Raw genomic sequence first — 14,575 nt, forward strand, 5'->3', positions numbered from 1 at the left:
ACAGACAGTAGTGAGTGACGGGTTTCCTTTGGACCCCCCGGGGAGCAGAAAGTTCTGCCGGGAAGGCAAAATGTTTCTTGCGGCTGGGTTGGAAGAAGCTGGCTGCTGATGCAAGGCAGTGACAATTCTGGGGAGTCGCGGGAAGTTCTGAAAAGACGGTCGTTCCCTTTTCTAGAAGGCTATGCACTTCGGTTCCTAATAGCTGTAGTAATGAAGCCAGGTAAGCGTTCGGGAGGAGCCCAAGCCACTTTTGCCTAGCGAGTATTTTGCAAGGGGGGCAGGAAAGCGCTGCGCCCTGCTCCTTGCTGCCCTCGCGTGTCTGAAAGGCGGCACTGCACGCGGGAGGGGGGGGCGCGCATGCGCATTGCGTTCCGGCGCGCTCACGGCTGCCCTCGCGTGTCGACAAGGCAGCACTGCAGCCGCCGGCGGCCACCGCTGCGTACGAAGACCGTTGCGGGCAGCCGGCGCACACGTGCGCGCTGCCGGTCGCCGCGTTGGCCGCTACTCTGCGCTCTCTCGGGGACGGGTAAGCGCAGGGGCCGCGCTCGTGCCCCCTGCCCGGTGCTCACGGACCGGGAGCGCTTTTCCCGAGAGGGCTTTTCCTTCTCGGTGCTTCCTGGGGGCGCGGGGACGGGCAGTGCTGTCTCGGAGCTGCTCCGCGGCGCTCTCTCCCCGGGGCAGCCCCAGCGCCTGCTCGCTGATGCCCGCCGCTCTCTCGGGCGCGGGCAGAGCAGCCTCGGGGCGCTCGCTGCTCGGCCTGAGCGCCGGGGTGGCGCGGCGGGCTGCGGTTAGCGCGCGGGAGCCGGCCGGCTGCAGCGCGGCGCTGCGACCACGCGAGGGTGGGGCCATTGCGGGTCTGGCCTGCCTCGCGCTCCGCTCCCCCCGCCCCTCTCGCGCTCCCCCCGCCCCTCTCGCGCTCCCCCCGCCCCTCGCGCTCCCCCCGCCCCCCTCGCGCTCCCCCCGCCCCTCTCGCGCTCCCCCCGCCCCTCTCTCGCTCCCCCCGCCCCTCTCGCGCTCCCCCCGCCCCTCTCGCGCTCCCCCCGCCCCTCTCGCGCTCCCCCGCCCCTCTCGCGCTCCCCCCGCCCCTCGCGCTCCCCCGCCCCTCGCGCTCCCCCCGCCCCTCTCGCGCTCCCCCCGCCCCTCGCGCTCCCCCCGCCCCTCGCGCTCCCCCCGCCCCTCGCGCTCGGGCAAGATGGCGGCGAGCAGGGCGGGTGTTTTGGCTGGACGGCGGCGGGCGAGGGCAGAGGCGCGCTGGAGTCGAGCATGTGGGGGCCGCGGTGAGGCGAGGTGAGGCGAGCGTGTGCCTTCGGGTGGCCGCGGGTGTCGGGCTGTGTCCTGCCAGCCGGGGCCGTCGCTGCGTGGAGGCGGCGGGGCGGGGGGGGGGAGTCGGGCCGGGGGCCGCGCGGCGCCGGGTCTGCGCGGCGCCGGGTCTGCCGGAGCGCGGCTCTGACTCTCCCTTTTGCGTGTGTCGCCTGTAGGGCCCCGGTTCCTCCCCAGCGCGGGCCGGGGCGTGCGCTCGCCCCTGCGGACGCAGCCTGGAGGAGCGGGGGGGCAGGCGGGCCCCGGAGCGGGATTAGGGCACGGCGTCGGCGGGAGGACGGCTCCTGATGCAATAGGCGTGCCCGAGAGTGCTGGTAGGTCATGAAGGAGTTTAAAACCTCTGGACCAAATAGGGTTAAGGTCAACTTGAGTTAGATACGATTAGTGCAGCCCCAAGTTATTTACTTGAGAATTGTGGCTAGGCAAGCAAGAAGATGGGTAGAAGACAGATGCTCCTGGACACCCTGAGGCCTCCCCTGCCCCCAGGCACAGACTGTGGGTACCAGCCGACCTGGGCACCAACTGATTGGAACCCCCGCTGAGCCCTGCTCCCTCCTGTACAGCTGCCCTAAAGCCATGAGTTTCCCCGGTGCAGCATGTGTCGATGGGTCCTCCATTGCCTCTGGCATCTCCCCAGGCGCTCGTACGCTGCGCAGGGGTCTGGATGTTTCCAGCAGCGGCACAGCAGCCTGATGCCTCCTCTCGTCTGGGATGCGGGGCCCTTGGTGAGTTCCCTGCTGCCTCCTCTGGCGTCCTCTGCGAGCTCATAAATCCCCCCTCCTCCTCCTCCTTCTCCTCCTCCTCCCCCTCCCCCCCCACCCTGTCTGGTGGGGTGGGAGACCCGTGGCTCCTCCTGCCAAGCTGACAGCCACGTGGGGCACCCCTATGCGCTCCCTACGCATCTGGGATGGCACCCCTGCCCTGAGGGCCCCGCAGAGTCCCACCCTTCCTGCAACCACCCCCCCAAAGCCATTAAACCACACAATATCAGGTAAAAATATCAGGTAAAAAAAAGGATTATTTTTTAAACTAATACTTGACTAATTTTGCTCCTTTCCCAGTATTCTGTAGAGAGTGGCTATTTTAAAAAGTTAACCAAGTCTGTGTAGTTTTAATTAGGTGTATTAAAAAGATAAAAGAAGGAAATATAGCTCACATTCAAGCACTCAAATATGTGAAAATAGCTGAAATTGCTCTTACTGCACTAAGCTCATTAAATTGACTTGCTGGAATGTTGCATATTAGAATGATCAGACCAGAGTGTTAACAGCTTTAATGCTTTTATCTGGTGCAGTTCGCCCACCTCCCCACCTGAGGGTTACCGAGCAGGCACAGTCGACTTCCTTTCCGAGGGCTGTGATGCCGGGCTTCGTGCTGGTGTGTGAACTGCTGCTGTCTGTGCTTAGTGCAAAAAAGAGTAACTAAGACAGACCTTTGTGGTGAGAACCCTTGATAAAGTTCTGTCGGGAACGCATCCCGCTGTCCTCGATAGAAAAGCCACCCTAGATCTCAAGTTTGATTCGGTAACTGATTAAATGGATTCTGGTTTAGATCACGAATATATCACATAGTCAAAATTGTGCAATATTCTCCATGAACAGTTAAAGTGATTATTTCATTTTAGACCTTGAATAAGGAGATTGAATGAGCTGGTAAACATTACTTGGTGTTAAGATGGTATGAAAATTTAATATCTTTATTCTTCAGTCTCGGTGCTGCAGGAGTCTCTCTCTCATCCTGGTAGATAATATTAATTGCTGTTTCTCTACCTATGGAGCATATGAGATTTGCCATGCAAGCTCAGAATGAATGCAGTTATCCAACAACCTTACACATTTAGAAAATACTTTCTGCAGCCAAGACATATAGCAATGTTATAGCATATGTACAACCTAAAAAGACGGTTTCCAGAGATGTATATGTATACAAGTTTCAGCCTTCTGGGTGTGTGACTATTCAGAGACTCCCAGCGAACTGTGTCCAGGTTAGCCTGTAGCCAAACAGGCAGACCCAGCACACTGTGCCTGTGGTGTGTTCAAGCCTAAAGAGACTTCAGGTGCACTGTCATCACCGGGTATCATGCTGACACGGTGTCCACAAGGGGTGGATCTTTTCTGGGCAATTCACAGCTGCTCTTAGACTACCAAATAGTCAGAATCCTATACGGAATTATTAATGGTTTTGCTACTGGAAAAAAAGAGAAAGACAGAGTACTTGATCTGCATATTCATAGCCTGAAAGAACAAAAAAGATATGGGATACAGAAAAAAGAAAGAGGATAATAATTTATTTAAACATAAAAACAACATTAAACTACTGCTTCATTGTTCTACTACCTTTGGCTCACAGAGCTTAAGTTCCTGGGGAAGCATGGTAAGGGGATGAAATAGGATTTTTTTTCAGTTTTTTTTTAGTAGCAGACTAGTGAAGGTGATATGATCAAGGTCCCTAATCTTTTTTTTTTTTCCTCTACCCAAGAAAACTCAGAAGGATACATCACTGCTTTGACAGAGATGGGGATAAAACAAAATCAAAAAAAAAAAAGAGCTCCTTTTTCAGGAGCAATTCCCACTTACTGTGATTTGAGCTCCTTTTTCAGGAGCAATTCCCACTTACTGTGATTTAAGCACCCACTCTGAAGTTCTGGGACTAAGTACATGGTCCATATGCTCTGACTACAAAAAACACTGTCCACAGAGAGCAAGGTCACTGTGATTACCTATGTAAAGTTTCCTTCAGGATGCCCGTTATCTGGAGAAACCCGTTGTTGCACATGATCTATCTTATATTTTCTCAACATATAATACAGCGATTTCTCAACATATAATACTTGAAGACCAATATAAATATTGTGTAGAATGATACTTTCTAAGTCATTAATTTTAAATCATAAATCAAAAATATTTTAAAAAGAGAGATTTGTTCTGCATTGTCAGAGAATAACTACTTCTAAAATAAACTAAAAAGGCTCTATAAATGAATAAATTTTGCAATTTTTTGCCTTCAATAGTGTTCAAAGGTTAAAAATGAATTAAAATTGTAAAATAAGTGCACTAGCTACTTATTTCATTTATTTTATCTTTCCCTTTCCTCCTTTGAATACTCTTTTCCTTAAATTGTATTTTCCAGATATTGCTATATTCCAGTTGTACTTTCTCTTTTTCTAATATTCTCTTCGTAAGTATCCCCTTAAAGCACTTTAAAAAGTATCTGACGAATATCGCTGTTTCTCTGTATTATGTGAATGATGTTAATTATCTTTACTTTTTAATGGTTTAAAAATTCAACTTCCCTAACTAAGAGTATGTTTTTAAAAAAGTAGCGATTGCACAGGGGATGCTCCCATTTTCTATTTTTGCTTTTCTAGATTAACGTTCAAATATTTCCTGATAGAAATGTATGTTTTTGCAGGTGGAACATTCCTCTGATAGGTACATTTGGTATTGAAATGAGTTAGTCCCGTATAAATCCTGGCATAGGACTTTCTTCACTAGTTTTAGATGGATCTCTTCTTTCTCAAAGGTATGGCACTAGGTGAGAAAAAGGTGCCGTCAACCTGTAGTTATATTTATACCCGTCGAGGGGTGGGGATCTTTATGTAGAAAGGGGACACACAAAAGTGTAGCGAAGGGGCATATTTTTCTAAATGTGCCCAGGAAACCTATGAGATAGGTGACACAGAGAATTCAGAGGCCTTAAAACAGTGTCACCATTTGAAAAGCAAATTATAAGCTGCAGGAGTGTGTGCACTCCTGCAATGCTTAACATAACCACAGTCTTCACTTTGAAGTATGCCTGACTATTGGCTTACATCCCGTTTTCATGTAGCAATATCCAAGGTAACACAAATCTGGCTCCAACTGTAATGTACGTAGGAGACAGCGAGTATTAAGACACCAAAGAATTCAAAATGTTTGAATCTGGAAGGACGAAAGAACAGCGTACTCAGTGATCAGCCTTTCAGGTGAAGGAGACAACAGCTGTGGTTTTGGTCCCTGTTCCCTTGATTATTTCTGTATGCATGGGTTAGTGACTATCTCATCTAATTAAAAATAAACACTGTGATCGAGGATCAAAACTCACAGGTCCCTCTTTTCCTTGGCAAAGCCGTAACTAAATGCTGTTGAATATGTGTGATATGTTATGTGCAGAGCCCTTTAAGATTCCATCTGATTTCTTTGATCTTGTTTTAGGGTGCTTTCAGTGTATTTCCAGTGAGCTATAGTTTGCTCAAATATGTATATGTATTTATGTATATGTTAACATATATATGTTTTAAATTCCTCTTCCCTTTGCATTACTCTACTGATTTTTTTTCTTATAACTGTCTCCCATGTCAAGAAGATTTAACAAAATGAAAAGTATGTCTTCATAGGATAAAGACACATTTTTGTTAGTTACCGTAATACAGACATGAAAGGAAAGATAAAAGAAAAGAGAAGTAGTTCTTCAGATAAAGTCCGTTAAGTATTCATAATGTGATGACATAGGTGATTGTGATATTATCTAGACAGAAGAGCTCTGCCGAAGGTAGCTTTCAGACAATTATATTGGTAAAAAGAAAAACTGGTAAAAGCTGATGAAGTCATTAAATTTTCAAAAGTTACAAATTATCCTGTAAAGCTTCAGTGACTGCAAATTAGCCTTTGCTATAGCCCTCTGCTAACAAGCTATAGATCATTTTATTATTCATGAATTTTAGTAATTTCAGGACACCACAGGTCATCTTATGCTCATTTATTTGCTAAACACCTTGTGCTGGTATGCCTATGCTGAAAAATTGCTACTATTTACTTCCCGTGAGACAAGCAAGCAACAAACTGGTGGATTTGGCCCCAGACATCCACTCTGCCAGGCAACATATACATCTTGCTGTCAGTGAAATAAATGAGCCCTTAAATTGGCTGCAAAGCTTTAAGAGCTGAAATTTGTATGTCTAGTTATCAAACAGCAAGTTCAGAACACCTGCCAATATGAAACATAATTATGACAAGCTGTTACATTTTACCTTTAACTTTTCAGCTTTAACACCACAACTTCATTATAAGAATCTCCTCCTCCCTGCCCCTCCTTTCTCCCTTCCCCCAGACTCAGCTCCCCTCCCAAAAAACGCTCACTGCATTCCATTGTAAATGCTGAGTTAACGCTAATACACTGGGTCATCTATCAGCAGACAAAAAAAAAAGTCAGACATATTAAAAATGCTAGGATTCCTCCTAAGAATAACCACAAATTTTCACAGATTACCAAAAATGGCTAACTGTGTGTAGATACCTGACCTTTATAACCGCCTTTGAAGGCTTTTCAGAGAAAGTCAAAAATCATGAAACAGACTTACAGATTCCTTGTTTTGTTTTTTACTTGAAAAAATCGATTCAATTACTTCTATCTTATTTCACTGACCGACTTCATTATCTTTCCTTTTGGGTCGCAGAGCCCTACGGCACAGGTTTTTGCCACAACAAATCCAACAATTGATAAGCTGTTTGCTGTTTATCCAAATGTTCATGGGAGGGCAAAAAAAGAAAAAAGCCACCAAAAATAAATGTTACTCTTCTTTAAACCCACTTTAAACTATGCCCTGTGTGCACTATAACTAAATATCTTCCCTTGTGTGCATGTATACCTCTGTGTTACAAACCACAAACAGCTATGTGAGAAGAACACTATTTAAAGGAAAGACTTTCTTCTTAGCTGTCAAGGAAGATAATATCTAGGCTAAAATTCATTTCAACATTTTTTATAGATATATATATATATGTATATATACACATATACACACAATATGTATATATCAATATGAAGAGCTTAAAAATTACAACCCTTGACCAATTGCACCCTTCTGGTCAATAAAGTAAATATGAGCAATATGAGAAACAAATCAAATGTATGAACTTTACCTCTTTTATTACTTTGACCATATTATTTCTTTTTTTATAGCACCTGCATACTGTATTTTCATTCAAGAAATTTGATTGCGGATAAAGTAGTCCCTACATGTCATAGCAAAAAAATGACACACTAGCCAAAGTTTAAGTCAATGTATTAGTCAAAACACACCTTCTTTTCTTCTTTTTCTGACCTTTTGCTACAGACATAGAAATCTCACATATATTTTGGGGTTAACAGGACTTCAGCAGGGCAATCTGTGTTTTAAGCAGGGTTTCTTGCTGGTTCAGATATATTGTTTGTTCAGTGTTGGGATCCTATGTATTCATACTGCGTTTTCTGTGTTTTGTGTACTGATAATGAATTAAAACAGCAGAAAATCATATACGTATATTTTAAATGTGACATGTCTGATTTCATTTTAATGTGATTTGAAATATTTCACCCTGAATTTATAAAAAAAATCATTAGCACAGCTATACGCATTGTCTTTTCATGATTTTAATTTCTTATTCTTCAATTAAAAATATGCTAAAAGCAGATTTTGCTTAAATTCTGAGATAGTTTGGATAGATTTAGGACCAAATTGTGGCTGCTTTCTGTGTGCAAGCTTTGACTAGAAAGGTGACACAAACAAACATTTCTACCTGGTTTTCAAGGATATGTCAATAAGGTCTATTCACACCAGTGCACCATTTAGCACCACCAGCGTTCATGGAAATCCAGAAGTAGCACATGCCTCTGTTCACAGAAATCTCAGCCAGCTTTCTCTGATGCCTCGTACAACCATCACTGCAGCCACCACTGTCGAGCTAATTCAACTCTTCCAAAAATCAGCAACTGCTGATAAATTCTTGTCTTAATATAAAAGTTGTGTTTCAATTTTATCCATAATCATAATTTTGAGCATAACAAAAACAAGAGTAATATTCATATCAAACATAAAAAGCATGTGGTGTATGTGAATCCTTATGCCTTATCTCTGCTGCATTTACCTATTGGTAAATGATTCTGACTCTCACCTGAGTCAGAACCCAAATTCGGCATGTGCTGCTTATTCGGGTTGTACATAGATTTGCTGGGAATGGTGACAGAAAGGAGAGAAAACAAGGATTCGCCTGGTCCAGGTTAGATGTGTTTTGGCTGCCTCCTAGGCGGTGAACCCAGGTTTAGTCTCTGTCAAACACTGGAGTAAATGGGTCAAAGTGGTGTGTGCCAGACTTGGGAACCAATTTAAATTCCCAGATTATTTAGGTTAAGTGTAGTCAGACACATCAGAAGACAGCTGCTTTAGGACTTGTCTCACCTATCGTTCAACTACTCCGAGTTTCCAGTTCATGTGTGGTCGTCGACAGTTCAGATGTCTAAATTTGTTTTTATAAAACAAATCTGAATTTTTGTAATTTGAGAGATTTTACTGTTACCCTGTAATACAGTATGGGCATTGCTAGCTCCTGGCCGTAAGCTTCGCACTGAGTTTGCACAGCCTCGGGACTGAGGCTGGTCAGGCTTGGCCCGAGTTTTGTCTGAACTCGTCTCGCCTGCAGCTCTGCTTCCCTCGGCTTAGCTGGGGCAGCAGTTTTTCTAACTGCCCGGATGGCGATGGCTATTTTATTTTACTTGTGTTTATCTTTGTACGGTAGAACCATAGGTTGATAAACAAACAGGACAACAAAAAATGCACATTTAACTTATGTAAAAGGCCCCAAACACCAGAAATTCATATCCAACACAGAGCTGCAGACCAATGAAGAAAGAATGATGTAAAAGCATACTAGAAAACATATAAAAATAGCCGCAGATGAATCCTAGAGTGAGTAGGAGGAAACCATCACCATGAACATCATATTCCTCCCGGCGAAGGAGCCCAGATGCTGACAGCTCGCTCTAACACCCACCGTCATCCCGCCATAAATGAACCACAGACCTAGGACCTACGGAGCAGCGGAAGGGTGAACATAATACTGGGAAAAGAGTAGAAACTCTGAAGTGTAACAATTTTAACAGTATTATTATTATTATTATTATTGAGGCTTTTTTGGTGTATAGAACCCTTCTTCTCATGTAACAATTTCTTCTGGACGAATAACGATCCTGCATTTAGACCGTTAAGATTCCCACTATATTAACACTAAATTCTTGGCTTTATATGTAAGGTATGTTTCCTCTTTGCCCATAAACAAGATTTTGAGCATAACACTATTATTTATTTTGATCCTAGTAATATTATATGTTAACATATAGGCAAAATATCATAATTAGCAAATTAAAAAAGTGTAAGTGGTTGAGAATATAGGCAGGATACATTTATATTCTCTTTTAGGCATGTGATCCCTGTCTTTAAACCTAATGTCAATCCAATGTGTTTTGGCTATTTCATATCTGTCATGAAAATCTATAGAGTTTAATGAGGCTCTGAGATTCTCTGGATGAATAAAAAAAATAGAAACATACAGAAATTACAGTAAAAAAATCAAAGAAATCTGAGAAAAGGAATAAATGGGCATGTTATTGATTCTGTAAAAACAAATTGTAAGTGTTTTTTCCTCCCTTGAGTACTGCATTGACAGAGAAGAACAGAGCAATAGAAAAGTATAAAATAAGCCCTGTAGGTATCTTTAAGAGTCTACCTTTCTGGTTGAAGAGCAAAAGCTATAACTGGTCGTTTCCTGTTCTTCTGAATTTGGCAAGTGTTATTTTCGGTTTCTGGGTTTTGTTTTGCTTTGTTTTTCCCACAGGGTTGTTTTTTACCTGGGAGGTTTTAGTAAAACTTTTCTCCTTGGGCTTTGGGTTCAACAATCTAATGTAAGCTGCCTGGGCTAAGTTTTATCCTATGCAACACTTGTAAGTTTGCACTAAATTTACAGAATTAAATCCATTAGACTCAGTTCTAAAATAGAAATTATTTTTAAATTGTCTTCATTACTCTTTGAAAGTTGTGAATTTGCACATGATTTTTTTGTGTTGCTGTTAAAATGAATTTTACCTTAATAACTTTCATTTAAAATACTTCTAATTGAATGATTTTAATCCAGGGAATCTGACTAAACTTTGGAAGGAATTTTCTGTGTTGATCACTTAGAGATAAGCAAGATAGCACTTGTGAATCAATGAGAGCAACGATGACCTCCAATATTAGTGCTTACTTGCGTTTGCCATCTAATACGGTTTTAAATCAGTTTCTGAACTTACTGAACAGAATACATTCAATTTGTAAATGCTGGTGAATGTTCAAGTGAAAAATCTCAGTAGATAGTGGGAAAGCAGAAAAAAGATTTACGATTACTATGAAAGAGCTTAAGTACTGAGTCATAAACATAGAATCTTTTTTATTCAGAGTTGTTGTATGAAGACAACTTTTATCGAATGTCAATATGTCTTTAACAGACCAGCTCATCCTGCAGTATAATGGTTTATCATTACTACTGAATGCCCCGAAATACAAACAGATAACTAAAATTCTCAGGCCTCATTTTCAGGTACCTGAGGGTACTTTACACTGTTCTATGAATAGAAGTGTACTGAAGCTTAGTAATATAAATGAAAAAATAATTTCTTATTTTTTTCTTTGCTTCAGTAATAGAACAGAATAAGACACCAGTGGAGTTCTCTATGAATATTAATGTTCAGGTTAGAAGCATAATCCTGAGATATATCTGTACAAGACACACAGTACCAGACTCTTCTTAAAGTCAAAGCTTTCATTTATTATTAAAATTTCAGCAAATATTATTTGGGGTGCTAAATGAGATTATAAAAAAAAATTGAAGATCCATGATCCTTATCCCATTGACTTCCATAGATTTGTCATGTCCCCACTCTCTTTCTCTCTCGTTTTTCTCTTTCTCTCTCTTTTCCCTTCCCCTTCCCCTTCCCCTTCCCCCTCCTCTTCCACTTCCCCTTCTCTTTCCCCTTTCCCTTTCCATGCCTCTTCTCCATGCAATTCTTAACTGTTAGGTAGTAGGCAAAAAACTCTTGAAAGAATTGGGTTTAAGAAGTCCAATTGTGTAGTAAGATGGAATTGTGGAGGAAATGATGCCTTGTAAGTCAATAGACTAATACTGTAAAAAGCTATCAATCAGCCAAGCTTTATTTCTTTATTTCTACTGAGAGAAAAATATTTAAGATACTACTAAGAGTAATCCCAGTGAGATAAGCTCTATATACTAATTTATAAAGCATAATAAAATATTCTTTAATGAAGATTTTAGTGAATTTTTATACATACACACATGCACACACACAGAAATCTATTTTTGCATTCACAAACATATATATTCATATGGACACCAAAGAGTTTGTAGAAGCCAGTTACTCAAATAAAATTACAAATGTATTTTTAGCTAACATAAAATTCTGGTTCAGAACACTGTTTTGACAAAAACCAGCTCACCTCTAAGCTTCTTAATTGTCCCACTGATTTTATGTGACTAATATTTATTTCTCTTAATTCAGTTTTAAGCAATGCAGAATGTCTACAGCTGAACCAAACTAAGCTCTCCTCACAGTAAATGGAGAGACGTAGGCAATGAATAGGTAATGTTAATGTTAAATGTTTAAGATAATAATAACTGTGTTCTACGAGTTTCTCTCCAGTGATGATAAGCAGTGATCTGAGTGACTAATTCAGCTGTAAGCTTGGTAAGAGAAATATTACCTCTCAACTCCCCTCTTACAGAAAAAGTCATATATATGAATAATTCACTGAATCAAAATACTAAACATGTTGTCTGGATTTATTACTAAAGAGGCTGTGTGTTTGTCTTCTGATGACACAAGCAGTCTTGCTAACAAGGCTGACTTCGGCATCGTACCACAACTATGTGCATCACCACGCACTGAGGCAGTCAGTGGCAGGTCACTCTGGGCTCTACCAGAACGAACAACACTTGTTAAAGAGCCAGTCCTGGAGACCAGGGGCAAAAGTTGCTTGTAGCTGCCATCATTTAAGGACACCGCAGCTGGACAGGCAGACAAAGCGGTGCTGGTAGGAGAGTGTAAATACAAGATATGTTCTGAGTCTTTCTGGTTGAAGACATTCTCTAAAAACTCTTCTACACATGCTGTGATCTAACACCCTCCCATCAGATATTTATAAACATCCCTGTGGCCCTTTGCTGGAATCGCTCCAGTAGCTCCATGTCTCTCTCGTACTGGGGAGCAAGGAGCCGGACCCAGCCTGACTCCAGGTGTGGCCTCAGCAGTGCTGAGCAGAGGGGAGGGATCCCCTCCTGCAACCCGCTTGCAACACTCTTCCTAGTGCAGCTGTTAAGCTCAGGCTGGAGCTGGAGCTAATGCAGCTCAGGACGATATCAGCCACCTCTGCCACGAGGGCTGTTGTTGACTTGTGTCCAACTTGTTGTCTGCCAGGACCTCGAGGTCCTTCTCTGCAAAACTGCTCTCCAGCCCATCAGTCCCCAGTTTGTCCTGGTGCATGGAGTTACTCTGCCCCACCACCACCCAGGTGCAGGCCTTTACATTTCCTTTTATTGAACTTTGTGAGGTCACTCTCTGCCCATTTCTCCAGTCTGTCAAGGTCCCTCTGAATGGCAGTACAACCATCTGATGTATCTGCTGCTCTTCTCAGCTTTGTATCATCTGCAAACTTGCTGGTGATGCACTGTGTCCCATCATCCACTTTTCTGACCTGTACTTCATCAAGACCATGAGGATATTATGGGAGACAGTGCCAAAAGCCTTCCTGAAGCCAAGGGAGACAACATGCCCTGCTCTCCTCTCATCCACCAAGCCGGTCATCTCGTCACAGAAGGGGATCAGGCTGATCAAGCACTATTTCCCCTTTGTAAATCTGTGCTGACTGCTCCCAGTCACTTTCCTGTCCTTCACATGGCTGGAAATAATACCCAGGATTAATTACTCCATCACCTTTGCAGGAATTTAAGGTGAGGTTGGCTGGCTTGCAGTTGCCCATATCCTCCTTCTTGCCCTTCTTAAGATAGTTGGGGTGACCCTGCAGGACAACATAAAAGATCATTTTGAAGCAACTTTGTTTAAACTGTCAGGATGCTCTATGGGAAATAAGTTTATATTAGTCAGTAAGTTCAGCAGAGTCAGCCCATTTGCCGTCTCTAGTTCCACCACAACCTTAGAGTAAGGCTATGGGCTGGGTCCCATTTAAACTTTAGGTGCCTGTGTGTAGACATCTACACCTATCACAGTCACACTGTATTCCTTTCATAGAAAGAAATCGTTACTTCTAGATTCATTTGATGTATTTCATATGTTTTTTGGACAGAACAAGGTGAGTTACACTGTTTTACACAGTGTTTTTTCCAATGCCTGTTCAGTAAGCAAAGGTTAACTGGCTCAGCTGCAGACAGCTACATTGTAAAACACAAATTTAGTTAGATGACTCTAGCGCTTCAGCACTGCAGGTAAATGTAATTTTCACAGTAGCAGGAGAGGGCTGTCAGTGGTGTAATTTCTGAAAGTCCTGGTCGCAGCTGGCAGAGGCTGCTTTTCTGGTGTGATGATCCGATTATAAGATCAGGGCAGAGCAAACAACCGATGATTGTTCTGATGCAAGAAAAAGACACAGTCTTTAGAGGTAATTAAATGGCCCCTTACGCTTTGGTGAAATAAATACATAAAATAAATTGAAATAAATCCTTACTGGAAGCAATGATTAACCAGAAGTGAACAATAATTTCTTTAGAGACCTGTAGGCTTTAACTTTCAGTGGACTAATAGCATCACAGGGGCCAAAATAGATGGCATTTTTATTTGATTTTAGTGATGACTTATTCCTTATGCAAGTAATTTTCTGTGAAGATAAGAGTTTACGAGAGAGAAATCCTGAAATGTAAGTAGCTTATATAAACATCTCTCCAAGGAAATCTGTATTTTAAATTGCATTTACTATTAAAGACATCATATCTTTAATTGAACTGAAAGAAAAATGTTTTCCACCATATTGTTCACAGATTTTGTAGGCTCTTAAAGTTCCATGATGGTGATATTTCTGATGTAATAGTTCTCCACCTTTAATCTTCATGATTTCATGAGATTCATCTATTTTATTCTCCCAACAACTTTTTATAATGAGAACACATTTTTTCTATACATTTTTAAGAGCTGTTATATGAATCAACATATGCAGTTATTAACGTGTACCTATATAGCAAAGTATATGTGTTAGAATACAAACGATTTTTTTTTTCCAGAGATATTCATCATTGGTACCGTGTATCAACCAAAACCAATAGAATTATATGCTGCTTTCAGAATTAAGCAGCATGACTCCTACTGCACTTAAAATTTGAGCTCTTGCTAGTTCCTGGGGGATTCATGCATTCATGGTTAAATTTTGCTTCTCTGACACAGGAGGAAAGCTCATTTCTGCTAC

At 42.4% G+C, this 14,575-nt stretch overlaps 1 long non-coding RNA gene across 2 annotated transcripts; it reads left to right on the forward strand.

The window, feature by feature from the left end:
• Positions 1-1,179: 1,179 nt before the first annotated feature.
• LOC135326289 (uncharacterized) lies at positions 1,180-11,412 on the forward strand. 2 transcript variants are annotated; one of them, XR_010386814.1, is made up of 4 exons: positions 1,180-1,287; positions 1,479-1,634; positions 1,958-2,045; positions 2,615-11,412. It is a non-coding gene; the product is annotated as an uncharacterized LOC135326289 (long non-coding RNA). The 2 variants fall into 2 exon arrangements; XR_010386813.1 differs by lacking the exon at positions 1,958-2,045.
• The last annotated feature ends 3,163 nt before the right edge of the window (positions 11,413-14,575 follow it).

Source organism: Dromaius novaehollandiae, unplaced genomic scaffold (genome assembly GCF_036370855.1).
Source record: "Dromaius novaehollandiae isolate bDroNov1 unplaced genomic scaffold, bDroNov1.hap1 HAP1_SCAFFOLD_102, whole genome shotgun sequence".
In the NCBI taxonomy this organism is placed as follows: Eukaryota; Metazoa; Chordata; class Aves; order Casuariiformes; family Dromaiidae; genus Dromaius; species Dromaius novaehollandiae.